The following is a 24,384-nucleotide window of genomic DNA, read 5'->3' as shown; positions in this document are numbered from 1 at the left end:
TGCATTAATGTATCTTAATTGAAAATGGTTACATTAATCTGAGATACAGAAAGGAATTGACTGAAGAGATCTATGAGGTGTTTCAAGCCCTGGTTGAACAAAGTCTTGAGCAACTTAGTCTGACCCCACAATTGGGCCTTCTTTGGACAATGGATTGTACTGAAGACCTCATGTGAACTCACACACAAAAATAACAAAAACCTGAAATACATGTCAATACACAGGATAAAAAGGACTGAATCTCCAAGCATAACTCTACAAAAAGAATTTAACTAGCCAGCCTCATTTCCTTGACTGGTAAGATCACTGAGCAATTCCTCCTGGAAATTATACTGACGTATGTGATCAGACATATCCAATGTATTTTCATCAAGACCATATTGTGCCTGACCAGCCAAGCAGCCTTTAGTAATACCACTTCATCAGTGGGCAAGAGAAGAGCTACAGATGTCATCTACTTTGTTTCAGTAAGGTCTTCCTTATGAGTTAGTCCCCCCATATCATTCCTGCCACTAAACTGTAGAGATAGGAGTTTGATGAACAGAGAGTTAACTGGATGAAGAATTAGCTGAATGTCTATGTCCAAAGAGTTACAGTCAATGTCTCAGTGTACAAGTGGAAACTTGTAGATATGGCTCTGCCCCCAACAGAAACTACTAATGAGTAATGTTAGCCCTCAAGGGTCTACAGAGGGACCTATACCATCAGCATGTGCTTTAAGGACAAGGTGGGATTGAATGTTCCCCCCAACATTTTCAGAAGGCACCAAGGTTTGTGGCATGGTCAACACACTGGAGGGAAGGGATACTATTCAGAGGACCCTTACAGGTTCTCAAATAGGGGACCTGTGCAGACCTCTTGAAGTTCAAAAAGAGCAAGTGCAAAGTCCTGCACCTGGGTCAGGGTAACCCCCAGTATCATTATGGGCTAGGGGATGAATGGACTGGAAGTGGCACTGCCGAGAACAACTTCGGAGTGATGGATTAGAATGTGGACATGACCCAGCCATGAGCACTCCCAGTCCAGAAAGCCAGATGAGTCCTGGGCTGCATCCAGGGCAGCGTGGGCAGCAGGGGAGGGAGGGGAGTCTGCCCCTCTGCTCTGCTCTGCTCCGGTGAGAGAGACCCCACCTGGAACCCTGCCTGCAGCTCCGGGTGCCAGCACAGGAAGGACATGGAACTGCTAGTGCAGGTCCAGTGAAGGGCCATGGAAATAATGATCAGAGGGCTGAAGCAACTCTTCTGTGAGTACGGTTTGAAAGAGCTGGATGATTAACCATGGAGAAGAGGAGGCTCCAGGAAAACTTGATTGCAGCCTTTCAGTACTTAAAGGGGATTTATAGGAAATGAATATCAGAAAACAACCATCCATATTGGTCCTCATTTTTCTTCCTTTGTTCTGTAAGATGTTAATAGAGTAATAATGTTTGTTTGAGCTTCTCGCTCCTTAACAGCAGATGTAAAAATCTGGGAAGAAAACTGGAGGCAAGGAAGGGAAGGTGTGTATTATGATGTGGGTATGTGTCGGCTTTCTAGATTGGCCTCAGTAATTTCTTAAATCTTCCCAAATCAAACAGTTTCTGGAAGGTGTAAATGGTATTCTTTCCTGGAAAGGAACTATGAATAAAAACTCAATCAGTGACTCTGATTATTCTTAATTCAGAAAGGAATATGTTACAGATTTCATGTATTTTTTTTAACAAAAATCTTCTTTATAAGTTAAATTCAGAATCTTTAAATATGTGTAATTTTCCCTGCAATAGATACCACAGTTCCAATACAAAATATCCTAACTACAGAGCAATTGTTTTATATAGACCTACATGTTTTGTAGAGAATTATCTCAGACAGTACTCTGCTACTTATTATGATGCCAGAGAAGCATATTCTTAAAACTGTAGAAAGAAATCGAATCTCTGAGTTATTTTTGCAAGCACACAGTAAAAGTTTTGAAACCCTTTTTTTTTTTTTTTTTCTTTCTTCCTATTAAAATGTTTTTAGAAAGGTTTCTTTATTTTGGTATATCAGGGGCTTTCAAGCAGGATTGGAATTCTGCATGGCATCATAGTTCTGATTTGCATGTCCTCTTAGAAACACTATTCAACCTAAATTAATTATGGAAAATAATGGGACTCTATAATTAAGATTTGGCAAAATTCAGTAACATTATTTTTTATTGTATTTTAAACATTTATTATATTGGATGAATATGGTTGAAAAAAGGGATTGTATTTTTCTGCGACTAAATTTCTGAGACTTTCATAAACTGCTAATAAGCTGCTGAAGTGTCTAGTTATATTGTGACTTAAAAATATAACTCAAAAAAATTAGTAATTTCTTACTTAAGTGTTTTGTTTCTTATCATAGTTCATATGAATCAGCACCAACACTGCTAGGTTTTAATAGGGCAGAAAGATAGTCTTGACTGTCGATTGTCAATCACTGAGCTTCAGTTCATTTCTGGTCCTTCTATGCAATGTGGGGAAGCCAGAGTTTTTAGCCTTGTTAACAAGCAAAAGAATATATCAAAAAGAGGATGACTCTGTTTTGCCTAAATCATTACACATTGATGGAACTATGTTTATTAATCACAGGAAAATAATGCACAATATTATTTAGTAAAATTAATTATTATTTTGTTTAAAACAGATTTCTGAGACATACTGGAAGTATTATTATCTTTTCAGATGTAGTTATAGAAAATACAGCAGCAGCAGAAAACCACTTATTTTTTACTCATTCAAATGTTGAGCAGATGGCTTAGCTTCTTCTCTGTGATGGTTACATACTTTCTGGGTTTGACGCTGTTCAGGTATAAAGACTACAGCATACACAGCACACACAGTACAGAGATATACCATCCTTCATTTTCACTTCATACATGACAAGAAACTTGCACATAAATAATATTAGTAAATTATTCTTAATAAAGTAGCTATTTATTGGTCTTTAGTCTCAAAAACATAAATGAATTATTAAAAATCTTTTTTACTCCTTTTTTTTTTTTTTTCCAGGAGACTAAGCAAACAAAATAAATGGTTTTATAGAAAAGTACTAACCCTACTACCATATTTGCATTAAAGAATGCCAGTTAGCAATTCTTTACTTAAAATTTTGGTTGTGATTCCAGTTGATCACATTGACCATGACAAAATGTTGTCCTTAAGTAGTCAGATATGAAAGATGTAGAGACTACTAGACTATTCCCCAGATGTTCCAAGTGTCAAAAAACCCTATCGACTCTCAAGCAAAGGGTGCCAAAAGTAGCTTTGCAAAGTCTCTTGAAATAGTTGTAGGCTATCTCTTCCAGGGATACTACTTCATGCTTTGTTCCAACAACTAAATTAATAAGCTTAATATATTTTAAATGAAATCTCTACTTTGCAGTGTCCTGACTGCAACCACCAAACTCTTCCTTATGCAGTGTTTCTTTTTCCACCATTCAGTCAGTACTTAGACACCCACAGTACCCAGATGCTCTTAAAATGAAAAGCTGGTTTATACACAAATTCCTGCTTCCATCTATTATTTTTCTGAGGGATGAACATTCTTAAAGATCATCTGGTTTTTCTACTTTTATAGGAAAGAAATCAAATTTCTAAGTTAAAAAGCATTAACTGGGAATAACATCTTCTATATCTTATATTAAGATGCCTTGTTCTGTACCTAGTATTGGAAACTCTTGTTTTAGACTGCGGACTTCATTCTAGAATATAAAATATACTTAAGATGGAGGTAAATGGAAGGAAATATTAATGTGATTTGGAGAAAGTTTAGCAAAGCTAAATGGTGTGAAGAAAATGTTAATGTACAAATAAAGGAAATCATATCACTTATGGAGGAATAGTTCCTAATTTTATTAACATTAATATTATTGATCTTTTTTATTTGAAAATTTTAACAGTGATTGTCACATATTTTTCTAATAAATACAATCACACCTAAAATATTCCCTAAAAATCTAGCCCTTGAAGTTAGGCACTGTAAAGTGTGCATTTCTGTTGTGGAGGTAAACCTTTCTCAAATGATATAGCTGGGAAGTTTTAAGTAGAGAATAATTTTTGTCAAATCAGAGTAATTCTTTCTTGAAAAAATTATGCCAATTTGGTATGATGCTGAGCTTTCCACAGTAAAATTTAAATGGAGTACTTATTCATATTAATTGGAATCAAAATGCTTTAATTCACTGAGTTAAAATTAACTTTTCTTTTGACTTACCTAGAGTGTATTTCCTCCATGGGGGCAATGGCTCATAAGAGATGCAAACCCAGTTCTGATCTGATAGCATTCCAGAAGTGAACAGATTATACTTTGGATTACACTTGTCTTTAGATAAATTTATTTCATTGTAGGAGGCAAACAGCATTTAGTACCTAAATGAGGACAAATGTTTGGCTCTCTGAAACAGGATCAATATAGCATTAAGAACATAGTAAAGTTTTTAAAGAAAAAAAGATTTAATATTAATTTAGCATTGGAAGCTGATATTGATGACCTAAAAGTAAACATACTTTTTTTGGTAGAGGTTTCATCTTTTTCTGCAAAAAAAAGGAGTCATCAAATTTCCTAATAGACTTGTTGGTATGGTATGGTATTGTATTGTATTGTATTTGTTTATTTATTTAGAGGCCATTTGAAGTTAAAAAATAAATTCTTCAGTTCTACTGTAAACTACCATAGGGTTAATTCAATTCCACTTAATTCCTGACAAATTTGGATAAGAATGTTGCTCTCACTTTTTCAATGGGTCATGCTCATCCTCAGCATTTTTCTTGTCTCCCCTAAGTTTGGAAAAAAATATATTTTAGCTATAAGGAGCTGTAGGTCATTAAACTCCATACTGTAAAAATCAGCTCAAAATTTATAGTGGACTTTTCCACTGTATCACAAGGTCTGTAACTTGCAGTTTCTATACTGGTTTTCTATACCAGGCAGTGTCATCACAAGGTCAGGGAAACTAGTTGTGGATTTGGTGTAATGATCCTGGTTCCACAAGGCTTAAAACTTTATAGCCTTTTCCAGACCTGTTCTAAATCTATATCATTTATAAGTGCAAAGAGATTCTGAGTAATTATAACAAAGACTATAATTACTGAGAACTTTAAAATAAAAGTGAGAAAATTTTCAAGTAGATTACCCCTAATACATATTATGCTAAAATTTAAAAATAAGGAGGCGGGGGGGGGGGGGGGGGGGGGGGCGGGGTGTGCAGCAGTGGCAGTGGTGGTACCTCAGATTAGTATGGAATAGAAACTCAGGCGTTTCAATTTAGTGGCTGAGTGCAGCAGAATTAGATCCATGTTCATGCTGGCTTATGCTCAAGGTAATGGACATAAAGTAAAGGAAGTCACAGTAGGCCCTGCAGAGATGGCAAAAACTGACCTGAACCTGTGTCAGTGTTCAGCAGGAATGTGAGGTGTTCACGCCATAAATGCCAGGGAATTTGCAGAAACTATATACTTATAGTATATATACAGAGTTCTGATATGATTAAGATCTCTACATTTCCAAAATGGAAAATACATCTAATACAGAACTTATACACACTGGTAAGTGGTAGAGTTTCCAGAGGAATTAACTCCAAGTCAGCATAACTGCAGTAAAAAATCAGTAAGCGTATTAAGTGACTCCTCCTAAAGCCTTTCCATCCATTTGTCAGGATTCCCATGTCTTATTTATCTGGCAAGACAGTGGAAAACATCTGCATCCAAACTGACTGCTGGGAGTATTTGAGTACAGGAATAAAAGTATCTTTCTTGTTTCTCAAACAGAGTTCACCACTCAGACGATATTGCTGGTGATTTTGCCCTGTTTTGCAGAAAATAAACATGCCCATGCTACAAACATAAGGCTCCAATTTACATTCTTGCCCACATTTCAGGTTATTGGTTGCTATAAAATATCTTTCTGTAGGGGAAAAAAAAAAAAAAAAAAAAGGAAGCTCTTCCACGTGGTTGTTTTTGTACAGAAAATTTCATAACGCATTTTATAATCCTTCAGACATTTCCATAAAGATTTTCTTTTAGACCTGTCAAGAAACGCAATATGCATATATGTAGAAGTCATGAGGGAAGAGTTTATCATATGCTTTGTAAGTATTTACATTGTTAGCTTTTAACCTGTAAGAGGAAGAGTGTTTGTGAAAGCCGCTTGGGCAAATTAGTTAAATCTGCTTGGGTAGTTACAGTCCTTTCATTGAAATATTATGCTTTAAGTAGCCTCAAAATGTTTTCTGAATGTTTGAAATTAATTGGAAAAATAAACCACTAGTCCGGATGTTATCAATGGTGTTAGCTCTTTTTTATTTTATTATTAATTTAATTTAATTTAATTTAATTTAATTTAATTTAATTGGAGTATTTATTAAATAAAGCATATTACAGTTCATCTGAAATATCAGCTCAGCTTTTCAGTAGTATCTCAAATACCATAGGTGAAACGTGTTTCTAATTCATAGTACGTTAGATCATACTATACACACTGTACTCTCAAACACAGCCTGCTATAAGTGTAGATCTTACTTTGCTCTTTCATATGCCCAGATGGTAATCTGTTTGCTTTGGGGTGAACTCATGTAATGAAGCATCTGGAGTTTAGAATGTTTTAATTTGCTTCACTTGTTTCACCAAGTTTTTACTATATTACAAAATATTTATTGCTAGAGCTCTTACCCTGAAAATAATGTCTCCAAAGATTATGGAATTCATAAAAGTATTGGTACCTTTTTCCAGATTACAATTCTGCTACTGCAAACCTTATATGCAGGAGCTCAGTTTCCCAACCTGAAGATGAATGTCATATGTTTTATAAACACAGTCCTCTGAAATGAACCACATCTTGAATCACCCATCAAGCTAAAAGTGCAAGGTCAAACAACACTTGGCTTAGTGTAAGAACATTCATATAAAGTTATAGTGACAGTTCCATATTCTCTTTTATATTGCAAAAAGATATCAATTACATTACAGGTAGATTACAGCTGTAAAGCATAGTAACTCTTATGTATGCATGCTGAAGATTTATAGATGTAACATTTTTAATTCAGGAACTTGTTTCTGTATATGACTGTGAATAAGGATAAATCTGGGTGTGGAAGAGAAAGGCAGTCTCAGAGGCAATTTGATTTTGTTCCAGAGTAAGGCAGAGAAGATTTAAGCGAAGAAATTCTTTCACTGGTTCCCCCCCTTTGGTAATCCCCATGGGTTTTAGCAGCTCTAAGTCAAGTCATGTCACTGGAACTGAAATTGCTCTGTGCACCATGGCTAAAGACAATAGTATATTTCTTATCTCTGTCAGTTGAAGAAATTATGCAAGGCAACTTTGAGTAACAAACAAAAGATAAAACACGCTTACCCACCAAATTTAACAAGCGGCGCCTTAACTCCAGGATTTATTTTCTCATTGTTGATTATTATAGTGGTGTACTTTAGGTGGCATTGAAATTAAACTTTTTTTTTTTTTCCTTAATGAACTTTTCCGTAACTTCTTGCAGTAAATTGTCCTTGGTTTTTAATGGAAAAAAAATCCAAAAAACTAAATACTCATTGTTCTGCAAGAAATAATGATTATGTCATGGGGAACAATGTTGCTTTAATAAAAAGTAGAGACAGGACAGCTAAAGGGATGGGAGGCACATGAAAAACAGAGATTATAGTCCCAAAGAAAACACAAGGGTGCTGTTTGCCTTATTGTCATACAAATTAAAGTTTTTCTAATACCTATTATTTTAATTTCTCATGTCTTCCTATCTCAACAACTATCTGGTTGAAAAAGGAAACACTCTTGAATAAAGAGCTTATTACTTCAGTTTATCTTGTGACAAAACTTATTTGCTGAACTAGAAAAAAAAATTATAAAACAGGCTGTTCCCACAGTTTAATATACATTGTATAATTCCATTAACTTTTTTTTCTACCACAGAGCAATTTCTTTGAACTATCTATCATGCAACAAAGTAAAACAGTCTGTGAAAGTCTGTATGATGGAAATCTACAGTTAAAAATGATGATTGAATGTTAAATGGCGTGAGTAGTGAGCCATTTAGATATTCATATTGTCTTTGTCCTGTTCAGTGTGACATATTTAAACTTTGGTTTTATCTCTGCCAGTTCTGAATTGTTACGTAATGTAGTTTTATCAAGTCTTTGTTTCATATAAGACTGTGCATCTTCCCACTATTCATGGTAAAAATAGATGATTTCCCCTGAGAGACTGATGTAATAATTCACGGTATTTTAACTAGTTACTCCTAAATGTCTCCAAAATTAAACAAAATTATAGCAGTGGTTTACAGAACATAAGTCCATCATGAGGTATTCACAGCTATAAGAGAACATGTCTGACAATATCTGACAAGTGGTGGTGTTACAGTTTATTGGAAGGGAGATAATGATATTTCATTGCAAGAAATATTCAGAATATTTGACTGTCCATAGGGAATTCTTAACAGCTGTAATTTTGTCAATGAGTAACACACCAAGCAGTATTTCATTCACCATGCAAGGAAGTGGGATGGGTTGGTGAGAGATTTGAGTAGGAGGCACATGCCTATATTAATTACCCTAATGTTTGGAATAGCACAGATAAAAATAAAAACCTAAAGATGGTAGGTATATATTGATGAGACATTAACAAAACTGCCTTCTGGTTTTCCAGATACATGTAGGTTGATTTTGACAGGTGGTTGTAAACCCAAGGAGCACTTTAGAGGTAGGAAGACGAATCAAACCAACACTTGTGTTGTCTTCATGAAGAAGACTCTTGATGGCAAAGAGAATGAGCACTGAAAGGAGAGAGGGAGATAATTATGATTTTTTTCAGGTGTCACTTTGATGTTTATCCTGTAGTGAAGGTTTTCTGCTTTCATTACTGGATAATTTTGAATTTTGTTTGCAAGATTCTAATAGTAACTAAACATTGTGACTTTCATTGGAAAATTAGTAAATTTTAGTCATAGAAATAAGTGTTTGGAAGTAATAATTTTATAAACACCATAAGCTTCTTCACATCACTTTTGTCTGTAATATTTCTTAAACATTAGACTTAGTAAACATTCATTCTAATTGAAGGCTATATGATGATGAAAAATGAAGACAATGACAGAATTTAACTATTTTATTGCAGAATGCTTCCATATTTTGACTCTGAAAAAAGTATCAATAAATTTATATGGGCTTTGTGGAAACAAAATGAGACAATATTTTGGCTTCAAAAATCTCATGCATAATCGTTTCAATAGGAACTCTAGTAACAGATGATTATATTAATTTTGAGGATATTTTAAAAGGGAACTTTTTTTGCAGTTTCATCATGATTTTAAACCTAAAAATATTGCCTTTGTTCACTTTTGATCACTTCTGATACCTGAAATAAAGTGATGAGCAATGTATATTTTAGATCAGATGACTAAATATGAACCCCAAAGTATATCCAGTTTATAATGTTTAAATACTAAAATTTATTGAAAATAACATCAAAGATGAGATGGATGGGTTCTCAAGAGTACATTATCCAGTGCCCTTCCCCAGTGACACCTTCTGGCTGTATACGTGTGATTTCTGATAGGCATTTACCCATGTTGCACAATGACAGAAATACTGGAGGTTCCACAGCTCCCATAGATATTTTATTTCAGTGCTAAAGCATCCTTAGGATTTTTCCATTGAAATTTGATATATTTTTCTGCAATTTAAACTCAATAGTTCCAGCTGTGTCAACTTTAAGATCTGATTTTGTTATTACCAGTATTTTCTTGTTTAGGATCTGAAATGCTGAAGTGCAACTACATATCTACAGAGGATAGTATGCCCGTTAAGTCCAAATAGGAAGCAGTGGATATTTCAGTGTAATATCTACTCTCACAAAGCTACACTTCCTTTGCATCTCTCTGAAACTCCTCTTAGTTGGGGAGAGTGGAATGAAATCAGGAGAATAAACAGGAGCCTGTGGGTTACAGTGGTCTGGCACAACTTACCAATTGTACTGAAAGCAACAATTTTTTGAAAGGTTTTGCCACCTGTTCCTAATGCTGACTCTCAAAGGTCTTTTTTGAAGACTTCAGTGTGCAGCAAATATTTTTAAATTAATTTCTTCAATACCAAGTCTCTGAAATTTGCTTTCAGAAAAAGTGTGATATCTGTGTCTTACATGGTTTATTTTTTTTAATTAACTAGTTCATTTAAGTTTAAAAAAAAAAACAGTCTCTAAGCTTAATATGTATGTACTGTAAGAAATCTAAAACGTGTTGAATCTAAAAAAAAAAAAAAAAAAAAAAAAAAATCAAAGTGAAACAAAACTGCCCCCAAAAAGAACCAAAAAAGGAAAGAAAAAACCCCAACTAAACAACATCAACAACAACAAAACCCCTCACTTAAGCTTATGTGAAATTTGTTTGTCTTCAAATCATTAATGCTTGACAAGAAACATACATTATAAGGTAATGTTTTGAGCTAGGAGAGATTTTAAAAACAGCTATTCCTTTTCTCTGTGCATGTTGGGTAGCAGCTCTTTGGAATTCTGTAAAAATCCTGAACTGTGATTTAATCTAAAAAAAAAAATATATGGCCACTACCCTTACAAAATTCTTTTGTAGAAAGAATTTATTTATTTGATGCTTGAAAGCCTACTCCAAATTATATTTAAAATTAGTTAATTATATTTTCAAGATACAGATCTGAAGGATCTTCTTTCTTCTGATGTAGATGTAGGTCATCATTCTGTAAATCTGACGTATTTATTTTTCTGCAGTTTAATCCGTCATTTTTTTTGTGTTTCAACATTTAGCTCTGTGGCATTTAATTTTTTAAATGTAGGTCAGTGTGGATCACATGACTTATTTTCATGATGCTCATATTTATTATCTGATCTTAGGACAGTCTGTCTAAGTATATTTCACATGTTTGGCATGTGGCTGAAAAAAATCCAATAAAATTGCCCTCCAGGACTCCTAGATTGTGTTCTCTGAGGGATACACAATACTTTTGAATCCAATGTGATTGCCTTTTTTCCCCAAATGTACATGCACTGGCACTGACTATCCTCTTCCATTTCCACAGCTGGTTAGTAAGCTTGTGTGTTTCCCCAGCATCAACTCTGTACCATTCACAGAGCGGCTAGGGGCCAAGGGCAGCTTGTTTCAAGGCGAGATACCAGACATATTCTGCAGCTGGGCTAACTGTTTAGTTTCTCTGTGTCTCACCTGTTAGACAATTACTTATCTTTGAAGGGACTATTTCTTGCCACAGAAAAATTTACCTTCTCTAATAGCCTCTTTTATCAACCTCATTGAATTCCCAATGAGGTCTTAATACCAACAACCCTCTAGTCCTCTCCTACCACTTAAGTTTTACCCTCAGAAATGATGAAATAATGAGTTGGAGATGTCAACATTTGGCAGTTTGACCCTAGATTTTCTCTAATGGAGGAGATTTTGATGTTGATACTCCATTTTGCTGCTACATTTTGATGAGAAATCACAGAATCCTGAAATGGTTCAGGGTGGAAGGGCCCACAGCAGGTCATCTGGTCCAACATCCCTGCTCAAGCAGGCTAATCCCAGAGCACATGGCACAGGATTTCATCTAGAATGTTTTTAATATCTCCAGTGAGAGACACTCAGCACCCTCTCTGGACAATCTGTTCCAGTGCTTGGTCACACATACAGGAGAGTTCCTCCTCATATTCACGTGGAACTTCCTGAGCATCCATTTCTTCCTGGTTAGATCTGATATTTAAATATCCTTTGAAGGTTATCTAGGACATAAAGCAGAGTTCAGAGTTTAATTCTTTCACCCTCCAAAGGCTCACAGTCATCTTTATTTTAGGTTTGTTGTGTGTCCAACCAACAGTGAAGGGAAACAACTACTGTACTTAAAATATTTCCCTTTGGCTTGAACATAAACAAAATGAAAAAAAAAAAAAAAAAATAGACACATGATGATTTGGCTTATTTGTGGAATTGTTTGTTTGGTTTTTAATTATTTTGCTGTTTGTGGTTTTTTTCCTTCTAATTCCATTACGTTTTGTGTTAACTCTGAGAAGGATTCAAGAGAAAAAAAAATGCAAAATCAATATTTTCAATTCTCTAGGAAGGGAAAACATGGAAAAAAAACCCCCAAAAAACATTGCTGTGAGTTTAAATAAATTTTCCATTTTGTCTGGAAATTATCTCCTAGGGAGATAATAGAGTATTGATGGAAATGTCATGCCAAAACTATAGCTTTGTTGAATATGCAACCCAACTTCTCCTCTAGGGAAATGTTTGTGTTTAGCGGAGACAGTACCAGACCCTGGAGTGCTGACAGCTCATTGCTGCCTTTAAATACTGCTTCTGCAAATTGCATGAATTCCTTGTGTTACAGGTGTACTCTGCAATTCAGCTATTAGACCATTTACCTTGTCCATTATAAACCACAAAGTATAATATAAAATGATAATTAACTCACATATTTGTATACCACATAACAGGCTGATTGAATGAGAGTAAGATAAATCACCATATTTTATAATGAAATTTGCCTTTACCTGTGATATACAATATTTCCTGTAACTGCTGTATATATATATTTTGTCCTAAGAATATTTAAAATAATATTCTTATTTCATTTTTATATCTTGTTTTTCAGTTTACACAATAATCTCAATCAGATCACAATATATTTTATGTAGACATGAAGGGCCATCTTTTTCAGGCATTGGGAAAGGTCTTGGAGAAGTAATTTGTATATGGGAGGAAGAATAACAATGCTGTTATTTTAGTTGTTTTTTCTGAAAAGCTCGTGTGGGATGTGTCAATTAAAAGAGTTTATAGCATTTTTCATTAATTTTGAAATAGCACAGTAATTATCAGTCTTTTATCAGTGCAATTCTTGATTATAAAACAATCTGTGTTTCTTTCAGGCATGACATATATGTGATTCAGAATGTTAACTCCTCAGTCTTCACTGTGTAAAACAGGTGTTTCTTCATCTGCCGATTAAAATAAATGGAAATTTCAGTTTTTAATTCAATATGGCAATACATTCTAGAATCCTCTTTTCTTACTGTAGAGTTGGAGACAAGGATGGAGAAATCTGTGGAGGTCCCAAGTTCTATCACCAGCACAGAAAAACAGTTAATCCTACTGTTGAAGAGATTTTTTTTTTCCTTTGTCTCCATTCAGGTTTAATACTTTGTCAGTTTCGCCTTCAGATCCTCCAGTAAATGTCTCTCTATCCTACCACAGGCAACACAGTTGCCTGCTTTCCTTGAGTGCCAGTGAGTGCACGCTATTTTTTGGCTTTATTTGGTGGTTTCAATAGCCTCTAACCCTATTTACCTTGGCAGACACATTTATGGCTCTAAGAATCTTTTCTATTCCTGTTTGGACAGAAGATAAGTATAATTTGAAAATGTCTCAAAGAATTTTCAATGAAAGTATCACCATTTCAAAAAGCTCTGTTCAACTGATGACTAAATAACTTTTTTTTTTTTTTCTTCTTCTTCTTTTTTTTTTTTTTCTTCATTAAGTGAGCAGTGGAGCTGGAAAACTTGGCAGCGAACTCTTCTGTTTTTCCTGCTTGCATCTATGGAACCTGGTTTGCAAGGTAAATGTTCCATTTTAATTGACTGCAATTGTATGATACTAAAATTTCAAATGTCTAAAATGACTTTGTAGGTTTTAAAGAAAATACCTTAGCTTAGTGTTTCACCTACACTTTTAGCAGAGAATTGTATTAAAATACTCTTACAACTTAAAATAAATGCAATTAGTTCTTTGGATTTATTAACAAATAAACCTCACTCTCAGGAAGAAAGGAAAAGCATGGCAAGATCTAAGTTATTTTTGAGTTTCTGTGTTTTTTCTACAATATCTCCATCAGTCTGAGTGGGAAAAAAATCAGATTAATGTGAATGCATTTATTGTGTCAATATGTATTCTCTGTATTCTTTGTTTATTCGGGATGCTATGTTTATTCATGATTTATTAGAAGGAAGACTGAAGGTGATTATTGAGACTCCTGGCCTTTGCAATTTTCATTGCTGTGCAGTTTTTAAAATAAGAGATTCTTATTCTTGCTCTTAAACATAGCTTTTAATAATGATATCTGAAAAGTAATCATGTTATATATTTGAAAAATCTAGTTTTCTAGAGTTCAGAATACCTCAGGGAAGCTGGCTTGTTTTGTTATCATGAATTTATTTTAATTAATTACTGTGGAAGGATGAAGACTGATGTTTATACCAGAAAAAAATATGTTACCAACAAAATATTAACCTGAATACCTTCCTCAGCTTTTGTTAAGGGTCTAGGTTTAATATTACTACTTCCTTTGATACTTTTCTTGTCCCATCCCCAAATTTTATCTTTGAAGTTGTCTTAATTGTCTTTAGGACCTTTTGACATTGAAATGGCCATTTTTGCTCTTTTAGATGTTAAAAGAAAGTCTTCAAAGTATGTCCTCTTATATGTGGTAAAGAATTCAACAACAAGCTATGCAAAAGCTGCTCCAAATTTTTGCTGGGGATAAGAATTACCACCTCTTGATAGAAATGTCACTAGGAGCCCTTGTATGTTCAAGGTGGAAAATTGAGGTTTTTGAAAAATAAAATCAGCAGCTTTCCCAGCACCTGGAATGGGGGAGTAAATGTTCTACACTTCAGCATTTGGTTAACAAGCTGATCCCCATGGCTGTGCATTTTAATACATTGTACTTCTTAAGAAGGGAGAGGAAAATAAGTGACTCAGTCTTTGCTTGAGTGAAACCCTGCTATGAGATGGTGGGTGGTGATTATAAAAAGAAAAGCAGCAGCATTTCTTTCAGGGCTCCTTCTGAGCATGGAAGACATTTGCAAATACATTAAAAAAAATAATAAAAGTAAAAAAAAAAAGTGGCTGGCCAATTTTATCAGCTCTCTTTTTGTTACTAGGAAATGTCAGAGAATTTCCAGCTTTTAGGAATAACCCAAACACAATGATTTTCCATGCAGATAGTTAGGCATTTTATAATCAGATTTGTCAGAAGAGAGTGGGTGATACTACATTTCAAAGTGGTGCACATGCAATTCCCCAATGTCATGTGTTGGTACATAGGTTTTCTCTATCTTGAGTTTGCAAAGCCAGCAGAAGTGGGAAAAACACTAGCAGTCAGAAGTCTGATGGCTAAAGCAATCATTTTACAAGGGTTTAATTGCAATTTCCATTATTATATTGCACTGTGTTTAATGAAAATTTAAGAATGTATTTAAACACAGAATTGGGATACATTTTGATGAATGACAGCAAAAGAACAGAAAATGAAAATGATGAGTAGAATTTCCAAAGCATCTATAGGTGACAAAGCAGCAGTCTTAAGATGCTCTTTCTGCATCACTTATGATAATTTTGTAGCTTATGTAAAATAGAAATTACAAAAAAATAATATAATCTTATTTAGTTTTAGTTCTTAAAACTAATTGACAAAGAACATTTAATTTTCTTCCAAAATACTTTTATGACTTTTTATGCACTATAACCACTTCTGACTTACTGGGCTTCCTTTGACTGTATGTGTAATTAAATCTGAAGGTGCCATTGATTCTAATGACTTTTTTGCAATTTTTTTGTATTGGCATTTCAATAGCAAAACACCAATTTCAATTTGGAGTTAGCAGTAAGTCACTGCCAGTAAGAATAGATTAATATATCTTTATGATGATGAGCTTGTATGGGATAATGAGATGTTTTTAATCAAACAAAAGGGTAGGTTCAGAGTTGTAATTTGAAATTCTATTTTTAAAAAAGGTTTGAGAAACTATTGGAAGTAATTTTTGCTTCTTTCTGTCTTTTGTTTTCTTCCTTCGGAAAAGATTCATTACTGCCTCTTCAACTTGTTTTCCTAACATTCTTGTGGTGAATTTGGGATGCATAGTGCATCTGTGAATTTCCATAAAATGATGCTGTGAGAGTTTTCTCTATACTTTCCATTTGATGTTAAAAACCTCCCTGAGTAGGTTTTAGGCATCTCAAGAATGTTTCTATCTTTATTGATCTAGATTATACTAAATGCTGCTGTAAAGCATAATACCATAGGTGTAATGACTCTTTCTAGTTCAGAAAAAAAAGGAGGAAAAAAAAAAGGTTACTTCACACATGCATGTCAATACATATGTACTCCTTTTCAAAAGAGAAAAGAGAACATTATTTGAAAAACTGAATTTTTGCCTGAGTAAATATACATTTTTGTGCCTGGAACATTTCAAATAAAGTAAAATTGGATGAGAGGTGGTGCTATCTAACCATGGTTGTTGTTGATGGTGTGTTTTTGCAGGCAGATTAACTTAGTTTCCTTCCCTAGGTGGCCAGCACTACTGTAAGAACTGATTTGTCGTGACAGATAATTTTATATTTATCTTACCAGATGTAGCAAAACTTTGCATCAGTGCAGTACTTGTATAGAAATAATTTGCTATCAGTTCCAAAATCTTCTATATTGACTCATATTTCTAACACTTAAATATCTACATTTTTTTAATAAATGCCCTGAATTTGATGAATTTGTGCCTATATATTGAGGAAAATATGTGTCTCTTGGACACTCCTAGAGGAGAACATAAAAGGTTCTGGATGAGTGTATTTTTTTTTTTTTTTTTCTTGCTCTTTAATCTACAAATCTAAGTTATTAAAAGCACTTATCCAGGGATTGGGTAATAAAATTAGTAAAGGTTTCTCATAGTTCTCAGTGTTACCAGATCTGCATGCCTGAAAACAAACAAAAGCTATCAATGCTTTGCTTTTGAGACCAGAAGCTGCTATTCTTCAATTAGCAAGAAAAAAATGAATAGTTGTGCTGAATTTACTAGAAATATATACACTTTGTTTTGTGAATAAAAAGAGTAAACCCCTTCAGGTTTAAAAGAATTATTTTAATCCACATGTTCAATGTTCTCTGAGAATTCAGTCTTGTACCTTCAAAAGTAACAGATGGCTCCAGACAGTCAGATTATACAGCCAGGAGTGGTCTGATATTCACTAAGTTCTGACCATTTCTTTTATGAAATTCAGGCTTCATCTGAATTCAAAATGCATACCCCAAAAGTCACTTAGAGACATCTTTGCTTATGCTGGAGATGCAAAACCTGCTGATTCTTGAAACTGTTAGAATAAATTCAAACAATCAATTTCAGTTTTTTGTGTGTGCTGTATTACTTTGAGTTGTACAGGGAATTATACTCCAAATTACACTTGGACTTTAAATAAGTGTTAGGATTTATTTGGGAGTCCTTAAGTTTACTGAGTCTTGATTTTCCAGATAAAAGTCAGAAATATGCTTTAGACCATGGACTTTAGGCATCCCCATTCCAGTATGATCAACAGATGTTTAAAATTGATAGAAAGCAAACAAGGCCTTTCTTTGGAGAGACGTGTTTCATCCAATGCAGACATTCCAGTTTCTTCCCTGGTCTCTCCAAACATCCAGTGATGTCTACATTTGCAGGGTACTAGCATTGCTTATGGGAAAATAGAAACTTAGCCTCAGTATTCTTTGTTTTAGAAAAGTCAAGCAGAGCTGAACAAAAATATTAGAGAAGCAATCTGCTGGAAAAAGTAAAGTTAAAATCCACTAATAAAAAGGATGTTTTCTTTGTGCCTGAAAATGTAGCAAAGATTTGTTATTCAACTACTCTGAAGACCCTTCTTATGTTTTGCAGAAGATAAAGACACCTTAAGAAAAGATAGAAGACCTGCTGTCACATTTTAGCAGCAATGTCAATTTCCTTCCATTTTCTTCTTAAGGAATGCTCCATTTTAGATTGTGTATCTTGGTTGAAACAGTTAATTCAGTCCTTCCTGATTTTCCTTTGTGCCTCACTCACAGTCCTACAGTGCATCCATAATACTTTCTGGTTTCATTTTTATCATTGTAGCCCAATTTTTGGTATGGAATTTTGAAATGAGAGCTCATCATAATAAAATACTGTACTGCATTTCATTAAACAGAAAGTATATTATCAGGAAAAAAGGCAATAACTTTGTATACTATTACTGTCAATATAGGGGTGACACTAGAGCTAAAATAAAAAGGTAAAAGGAAACTTTACCAAGATAATATATATAACTCTCCAAAACTGAGCATTTTGGTTTATTTTTATGTTGGAAGGAGAATGTGAGTGCCTAAAAGTGGTCCTCAATTCCTGACTGGCATACGCCATGCCAAACCAAACCATAACCTCGACAATCTTTAATGTCCCTTCCAACCTAGGCCATCCTATAAGTCTGTGATGTTAAAATAAATAAATAAATAAATAAATAAATAAATAAATAAATAAATAAATAAATAAATCTGTTGTATAACAACAGCCTGCTGATATACAGATTTTTAATAACTATATATCTGACCATAGTTTGACACCTTATATTATTTTACATAATCTCTTCTTTTAATGTAGCTGTGTATTCTGGTATATGATTTTCAGTACCACTAGGGATTGTATAGAAGCTTTAATCATGAACATTTAGTCTCAATATTGCAAAACAAGTTTCAGCGCTTTGTTTCGTCCTTGTTTACTGTCTCATTATGCAGTAAACAAGGATTAAATACTTTACTTATTTAAATCATCCTTAGACTAGGAAAAAAGACTCACTACACCTTTAAATCTAATCATGAAGGCCACTGCCTTCTGGCTCATTTAAGTCATGTGCAGTGGACTTTTTGCCAGGGAAGGTTAAATAACAGGAGACCTCCGGCCTGAAAGTCCAAAACTACAGGATGTGGAAAAGCTATGGTCAAGTGAGAGATGGTGAGGAGCTGTGCCAGCTTCCTGGGTAAGCCTTGCCTCAAATCTGTTGAAAAGCCCTTGAGTGTGCAAGGAAGAACCGTTCACCGTGGTGTGAATGAGAACAGCTGCAGGTCAATCGAACTTTCACATAATGCAATGCGACATGTCTTGAGAAAGCACTTTAGGAGAGAGGCCTCTCTGGAGCATGGAAAAGGAGTTAAGGGTATTCAAAATGTAGAAAATGGTATTTTCTGCAACAGTCTTTTGGAAGGGTTGTCAATCTAAATATTAAACCAGAAAATTCTAATGTCATCACATTCTCATGCTTAAAAGCATGAAGGATGAGGAATTAATATGGAATAATGGAAAATATATCATCTCAGTAAAATATAAGTAATTTAATGAAAATTTGGAGGTAAAGGAGCATCATTTTCCTTTCTTTATAGATGCATAAAAGGTTGAGAAAGAGTATCTTCGAATTTCAGAGAGGGACATCAAGATTTTGCCAAAATTACTCTTGCATTTGTTAGTTTGTTTAGCTAGAGTCCCTGAATCTGCTATTCTGAATTCTATGCTCAGTTTGGTATTCTGTCTCTGAAGCACACTGACACTGCTTGAAGACCATTATTTGAATTGAGTTTAGTAAGAAGAGAGAAGAAATCAGTGCTAAATTCTTTTTTTCTACACATAAATCTGTTTCTTCCTGTGCAAATGTGAGTATACATTTGAAATCTGTCTCTGAAATCATTTCTCTACAAAATTTGGCAGTCTAATAGGAAATAAATAATTTGGAAACAATTGCACAAAATCAGAACAGATTTAATTTAAAGATTCCAAGAAAAGGAGAGCTCTCATACCATTTATTTAAATGCACTCAGTCTAAAAATAGTCATTTACATTAAGCAGAAAGCAATCACCATTTCATTTCCTTGATGTCTTGTTAGCCAAGAAGATCAGTGACTCTGTTGGACATAGAGATTCATTTGGAAGATGGGGTGAATAGACAAAAGGGTATAAACCAAGAACTGTGTTATTTTAGTTTTCCTTTGGACACTGGGCTTTTGGAATGGGATGATCTTTAAGGACCCTTCCAGCTGATATTTTTCTATGATTCTGTGATTACAAGAGTGATTCCTTTCAGGATAAAAGACTCAATGGGACAAAGCAGATTATTTCTGCAGTATTCACGCATATATAAAAATCTGCCATTTTCATTAAAGTCAAATCTGTCATGAAAATTAAATCCTTAATTAATGTAAATCATATTCTCTCTGAAATTATATTAATTTACAAGAAATTTATAAGAAATTAAGACCTTAGACCTATTTTGGAAATTCTGTTGACTCTATTGAAGCTCATGGAAGAAATATTTTGAAATATTTTTGATGAACAACTTTATAGAAGCTGCTGCATTTATTAATTTGAAAATTTTCAGAGTGAAGATGTTTATGTTTTTTTTTGTTCCTGTGACATATTCTTTCATTTTGCCTCGCCTAAAAAATGAATAACAGACATCAAATTTCAGGAGAAGCTTGTTGCATGCAGTAGCATCCTTCACATAGTATCCAAGAACCAAAAATACATCTATTAATTTCTTCACAAAATATATAGGATTGTCTACCCTGTGCTATTGAATCAGTAATTATTTAACAAATGTTATGAAGAGAGAGAAAAAAAATGTGACAGCTATATTGTCCTTACTTTAAAACTCAGTATTTACAATATCCTTAGAAAGCTAACAGCTCTTTAAATCTTATTTAAAAACAAACAAACAAACAAACAAAAAAAACCAACCTCCCCCCCTCCCCCCCAAATAAAGCCCCACCAAAACCAAAATCAAATAAAACTAAATGCACAAAATCCATTTATTTTCATGAGAAAATCCTAGTAGACCTATAATGGTATATAGTGAAGGAAGCTGTGGACACAAAACCTAAAATGAGGTAAACATCTTATGTCTATGTGTTTCCTTGCAATTCACAGTATACTTTCCAAATATTTAGTGCTATGTTTTTATTAACTATGGTGTTTGCACTAAATGTTTTCTTTTAGAATCATAATTGAAGACAAGTCAGATGACAATCCTGACTCAATCCTCAATGACTGTCACCACCAGACTTCTGGGTAGTACTGACATACTGAGCCACTGAATTTACTGGTATGGTCAGGTACTTATAAAATTGTGCTCATCTTATGCACTGTCTAATTTTTCTTTTGCTTCCTTTGTCCTTTCTAGTTTGAAAACCACTCTTATTTTTAGGAAGGATTTATTTTTAATGATGGAGTTTCCTCATTGCATCTCAAAATATCACAACTGATCACATCCAGATTTATCTGTCTAGCTACTTTGTGCTATTTACAGTGTACCTCTTTCCCACTTTTTCCATGAACTACCCTTTAAAGTAAAGTTGCCCTTCATAACTGGACAACTGACTCCTTGTGAAGCAGGCCTCCTTTTGATGAAAACAGAACCATGGCATTTATAACTTTAATCAAAAGTTTTCAAGGAATCTGTGGTGTTTGAAATAGCAGCTGGACCCATAGCATATACTATAATCAGAGAATCATCATAGAGTCATAGAATGGTTTTGGTTGGAAAGGATTTGAAAGATCCTCTAGTTCCAATCCTGTGAGTGGGATTCCACTTACTAGATCAGGTTGCTCAAAGCCCCATTCAACCTGACCTTGGATAATTCCAGGCATGAGGCATCTGCAGTTTCTCAGGGCAACTTTTTCCACTGCTTTACCACCCCCACAGTAAAGGATTTCTTCCTAAAATCAAATCTAAACCTTCCTTCTTCCAGATTAAAGACATTACCCCTTGTCCTATCACTGTGTGCCCTTGTGAAAAATCACGCATTTGTGCAATGCAATGGTAAAATGATACAGAACAGGGGAAAAAAAATATTATAGTCCCAGAAGGTAGTGAGATCATAGATTTTATGCTTGGATAAAAGCATAAAGCATTTATGCTGGGGAAAAAAAAAATACTTTCAACACATCTAGGTGCAGAGGCTAAAAAGGCTGCATACCATCCTGAAATTATGTTGGTGAAGGTGAAAGTGAGCAGAATTTTTAAATGAGGGTAAAAGACAGAAAACAGGTTATAGAGGAAATGTGGAATTAAGTTGTAGTATAAAGGAAATGCCAGTGGGGTTCCAGTGAGAGTCAATTTTGGTAAAATTGACCAAGATGACAGGTTGATAGACCTGAAATGTAAATCTCTCAGAGGAAAAAAACTTTTGAACTTTGAGTGGAAACCATTCTGATTAATTTGTACTGATGATTCTGATCCATTTGTATTAAGATTCTAATTCTAACTATGCAAAATTCCTTCACATTATCTAAACTGTATAGCGGTGAAGGCTACTCCATACTTTGGCTGTGAAGAGCTTACAGTTTTTAAGCTGTAAATTATGTGGTGAGATAATATTCTAGCTTCATTTTACCATATTACAGAGCTCCTCAGCTCTGTGGAGCATGTTTATGGGAATTCATTTTAAAAAAGTGATATGCAATGTGCAGAAACAAAATAAAATAGTTATTGTTGCTGTTGTTAGCAAAATGTATATTTTGTCTGTAGCAGCAGGTAGATGGATAATGGTTAGCAGAACTGTGTCCTGTGGAGAAAGACATATTTTCGGGGTCACTAAATAGGCAGTTCACTCAGTTTAAGCAAAATAGTAATTGAAGGGTAGAAGATTTACAGTGGCATTTGATTGGAGATTCTAGTTCACTAACTAAAACACAGGTTTTGGTAGTCAGAAAAGGTCTTTTCTTCCTTTATGAGCTGATCAGGTTCTGGGATGTTCCCCTGCTGTTTGAATTCCAGTTTTTGCCTTTTTTTTGCCATTTTTCCCTCAGTGCACAGACAGTTTCTGTAGTAGTCTGTATGTCTGTCAGATAGGGAGGTGCTGTGAAGGCTGTCACATTCCATCTCTCATTTCTTTCCCTTTAGTTACCAAAAAAACCCCCAAAATTTCAATGCTGGATTATGTGAACCCTTGAACATAACCAATATTTATTCGAGAGTGGCTGAGACCAGCATTGGTTACTGCAAGCCCTAAAGCATTGGTTTTTTCTGTCTTCAGCAATGAATGTATCAGCTTAATTTCAAAGCAGATGTACTAAAGTTGAAGTCCCTGAAGGACTCTGTCATAGAGCTGTGTCTGACCTGTTGGGGTCTGGCTGGAGGCATTGCCTTGCACTTGTGCACCTGTCCAACTCACCTTGGAGACACATATGGAAGATTGGGTTTGTACCTGTAAGCAAATGAGTGACAGCCAAATGTGAGCTCGAGTTCCAAAAAACAACTGCCAAAACACCAGCAGAGACTCGTGTGAGTCTTGCCTGAAGGCTGAAAAAGAAAATCGTAAGTGCAGTTTCAAAGATCAGAGGAAGATTTCTTTCCTTTTCAGCCAGATGAGGGTTTTGTTTCCAAGATGCTGTCTCTTTCTGGAGATTGCTGCATAAAGGAAAAAGCTAAAAATTTCAGAGAAAAACGCACATAAGTAATTAAGCTGACATTAGTATAAGTTCTCTCTTTACTGCAATACCTAGTGTCCTCCTTCAATTAAAGTACCATACTTACCTTACATAATCTTCTGATGTTATAGTTCCAGTTAAAATGCTGGGATTTTTACCTCCACTCTCGAATTAGCATTGTGATAATTTCAGGATACTCAATAAGAAAATTTCAGGGTACTCAATAAGAAAAATGGTCCTGGAATAATAAGAAAAAAATTGTAATTTCTGAAATATTCATTTAGCAGAGCAATGAATTTTGAATTAATGCCTGTACTTAGATATTTGTCATGGGTTGGCACAGATTGGTTTCTAGTTATGGAGAAATGTGGAATATATTTCCGGGTCAGGACCTGCGAATTGCTTTAGACAGGACAGGGACCAATCAGAAGGTTAGTTTGGGGTATTTGCATCTGTTTTGACCACTGAGAATGTCAAATACGACTTTGGGAAGTACTCATATAAACCCTGATTTCCGGCAGGTCACTCCTTTTCCCTTTTGCCAGAAAGAGAAAGGTAGCACCATGTGGCAGCCGGGGGTCGGCCGGGCCCCGCCAGCCTGGCTGGGCCATCGGGGCTGGGCTGACCCGGGCCCAGAGGAGCGGCCCTGGCCGGGCTGTGCCTCTGGGCCCCATCTGCTGCCAGCCGGGCCCCTGATACCAGCTACGGGCCTGGCTGGGCCGAGGCCTGCCCCTATTTAAACTAGGGGTGGGCAAAAAAGGCTTTTATGATCCTGTCTGGGTCTTTTTGTTTGTTTGTTTTTGTTTTTTCATTCTGGACTGTCTGGGTGCTCTAATCTCTGATTTTTCGGAGTGAGTTCTTCCCCACCCCGCCCCCCTCACCAGAGAGACAGAGAGGGAGAGACAGAGAGAGACACACACAGACACACACAGACACACACACAGACACATACAAACTGGGCAGTTTTAAGCCTTTCCTGGCAACATGAAGCTTCCAAGGCCTAACCCTTCCCTGAGAGGGACAGAGTGAACATAGAGAAGAAACAGCATGAAGTCAGTGGAGCGAGAGTGAAAAGACCATTGGAACAGAGGGTTGAGCAGTTTGTTGTTCCAACCTTATTGAGCCAGAGAAATGAACTCTATATTTCTATATTTAGATTATCCCT

General features: G+C 35.0%; 1 protein-coding gene across 3 annotated transcripts in view; it reads left to right on the top strand.

Moving 5' to 3' along the window:
- The window catches only part of LINGO2 (leucine rich repeat and Ig domain containing 2), a 467,557-nt gene that overhangs the window by 161,571 nt on the left and 281,602 nt on the right, over nucleotides 1-24,384 (top strand). For 2 of the 3 annotated variants that reach the window (XM_040090096.2, XM_058424072.1), the window contains exon 2: nucleotides 13,506-13,582. The gene's annotated coding sequence lies outside the window, so the exon portion shown is untranslated. Of the gene's footprint in view, nucleotides 1-13,505; nucleotides 13,583-20,856; nucleotides 20,893-24,384 lie in introns of those variants that run through there. The other variant, XM_058424073.1, reaches the window with a different exon arrangement.

The sequence above is a fragment of the Hirundo rustica genome, chromosome Z (genome assembly GCF_015227805.2).
Source record: "Hirundo rustica isolate bHirRus1 chromosome Z, bHirRus1.pri.v3, whole genome shotgun sequence".
Taxonomy (NCBI): Eukaryota; Metazoa; Chordata; class Aves; order Passeriformes; family Hirundinidae; genus Hirundo; species Hirundo rustica.
This window is presented reverse-complemented; position numbering and strand designations above follow the sequence as displayed.